The following is a 3,094-nucleotide window of genomic DNA, read 5'->3' as shown; positions in this document are numbered from 1 at the left end:
GGTGGTAGGGAGGAGTGCACTGTCCGGGTCTAGGCTAGAGCTATGAGCCTGCAGCAGGGCAGTGGCAGTAGGGGTGAAGAGCAGAGATTGAACAGACTCACAAATATAGTGGACAATTTGGTGACAGACAGAGGGGAGAGGGGTTGGGGGTCTGGGAGAATGGGGTGAAGGATTAAAAAAGTACAAATTAGTAGTTGATAGTTAGGCACAAGGATGGGGAACATGGCACAGGGAATGCTTTTAGCATTAATATGATGGCTAAGTGGAGGGCCAGGGGAGGGAGGTAGCAATGGAGGAATCATTTTATGAACATTATAGATGTCTAACCAATGTACTGTATACTTGAAACTAATTTAAATAAATAAATGTATTAAAAAAAAAAAAAAAAAAGAGTGATCTGGCCCACTGCCTGGGAGAATAGTGCTTTCATGTACAGGCCTCGGTAGTCACCACAAAGACAAAGGCACGAGTAGAGAGAAACTACCTACTTCATTTTAAATTATGTTTGGACTTGACAAAAATTGTGCAAATGATAGAGGAATGCAGAAAAGAAAATTGTTTACACAATTTTTGAAGATTAGGTGTGAATACACAGAAATTTATGTTTTGGGGGGAAAAAAAAGAGTGATCTGGGCATGGATCGCAGTATTCACCACAGTCACCAAGCCTGTCAGTTTTATTACCTTGAAATTTCTGGCATCAATTCTCTCTTCTCAACTGATTCTGCCGGTCAACAGAATTAAGATTCTCATCATCTCTTGCCTTAACTGCTAAAACAGTCTCAAATCTGTTATTTCTCTTTTACTATCCTGGCTTTTACATCCTCCATGACTGAATGAGATTGTCATTTCCATTCTTAAAATACTAAATGGCTTTTCATTGCCCATAAGATTAAAATCGAAACTAACACATCCCAAACTGTGTTTCGTAAAACACTAGTCTTCAGAGTAAAAAATAAAATGGGATGCTTGAAAATTTTCTTCTGAGTTATTTTTTAAATATTCATGTACTAAAAATACTAAACCATTTATATGGTTATTTTTATTATTTCAATCCAGAGCTCCAGAAGTAGCAGGAAAAAAATCTCCAAATCAGAGAATGTTTTATTCCATCTACATATTGACCCTTAAACAGCATTTACTACTTAATATCTAGACATACATCATCTTATTGATGATCATCATACATTTTTGCATTTTATATCTAATTTTAATAATATCTGTGATATTATTCAATACTTTTATATTATACATGGATTTTATGAAATATTTTCCTCATTGGGTCCACAGATTATAGAAGGAGTTAGTCTGTCATTACCTTTTAGTACTTTTATTCTTTTTACTAATAAATATTTTATTTACTTACATGTTATATACAGAAGTAGTACATGCAAAAAATACAAGCTTCATAACTGTAGAACCTGATTAATTATCATGAAGTCAACGTACTCATGCAAGCACCAACAAACCCAGGAAATGAAATATTAGTCTCTCATAGCCTCCCTTATGTCTTTAGTCACTACTCCTTCCCTCCTCCCCAGAGTTAACCACTAACTAGCTTCTAACAATTTGTGATCTACTTGAATTCAAGTATGACTTCCCTGAGCTCCTGTGAACATCTCATTATTTTGCCAACTAACAGCGGAGTTGGGATTCGAATTTGACCCAGTCTATTTATAATGCCTATGCTTTTGGAATGTTCTAAATGGTGTTTCCATTCCCTGCTGACACAGCAGAATTGCTAAGAGAAGGAAAACATAATTATATCTTCAAATTACAGAAGTTCTCACACTGTACCTTGACAGTAAAGAAAAATACCCTTCACACAGCCAGCAAAATATCTGAATGAAGATACACATTAAATCATATTGTTTATTAAATAATAAAGCTACCAACTCTAACATCTTTGGATAGATATAAGAACTATATCTGTATATAGAGGAGTGTGTGTAAACACAAATATCTATGTATAATTTGTGTATATAATCCATATCCGCAATGCAATAAAATATATTTTTAAATTTGGCACAAACTCATTTGGCAGTAACACTTGACCTGAACCTATATGAGGCTAAATATAGTCTTTATTGTATAAATATAATAAATATATTTAGCTGGTGAGATATTAATATTTTGGGGTAAATTATATCATCCCAGACCTCCTTGGTGTGTCATATAACATGGCATATGTATTATATTATCTGATTCTAGAATCAGATGATTTCTAATTTCTGAAACATCTGGTCTCTAAAGTTTGGGCAAGGAATGAGGAATCTCTACAATGAAGATATGGCATCATTGGTATAACAAGTAAGTTCTCTTCTCCCACTGTCTACCTCAACCAAAAAAAAAAAAAAAAAAAAGGAAAGAAATCTGAAGAAACATAGTAGTGTACACATTGGTTTTTATGTACTTTAAAAAAATATACTGAAGGAAATTGAGACCTACTGAACTATTATAAGCAAAAGAAAAATAATGCAACCAATGTCCTCTTCTACTAAGAGATGACCAAAAAATAAGAATGTGGCATTGGGAAACAATCACCATGCTAAATGGATAGCTTATAAAATTTCATAGTTTAACAAGCTGCCCTTTTATTATCTCTGCCTAAGAAAGTAAACAGAAGTTTCATTTCGATATCATATATATTTTACTTTAAGACTTTTTGCACATTTGATCATTTCTGAAATTCAAATGTATCTTATAATTAATGTGTACAAATAGTGTATAAGCAAAATAGCTGTGAATAAGTCAGGGATGAACTTTAGAGTCACAGTATCTAAAGAAATAAATTATCTCTAGTCATGCTTGAAAATTTTACTTTTTCTACTAGTGGACCATAATTCAATAAAATGACAAAGTATCCATAGGCACTTTGTCAAAAAAGTCACATAATTCCAAATGATGTGTCTCCGGTTATGAGATTTGATGCATACATACCTATTTCAGCAATCCTTTCATAAAATGTAAATTAGCTTTAGGAATAACTCCCTCCAGTTAACAAGAAAACACATTTATTTATTAAGCACACAATTATGTCATTAAAGTATAAATATTTAAAAGGTCCAGTTAGATTGCAAAAATACCATAATAAA

This window comes from Pteropus alecto, unplaced genomic scaffold (genome assembly GCF_000325575.1).
Source record: "Pteropus alecto unplaced genomic scaffold, ASM32557v1 scaffold270, whole genome shotgun sequence".
In the NCBI taxonomy this organism is placed as follows: Eukaryota; Metazoa; Chordata; class Mammalia; order Chiroptera; family Pteropodidae; genus Pteropus; species Pteropus alecto.
This window is presented reverse-complemented; position numbering follows the sequence as displayed.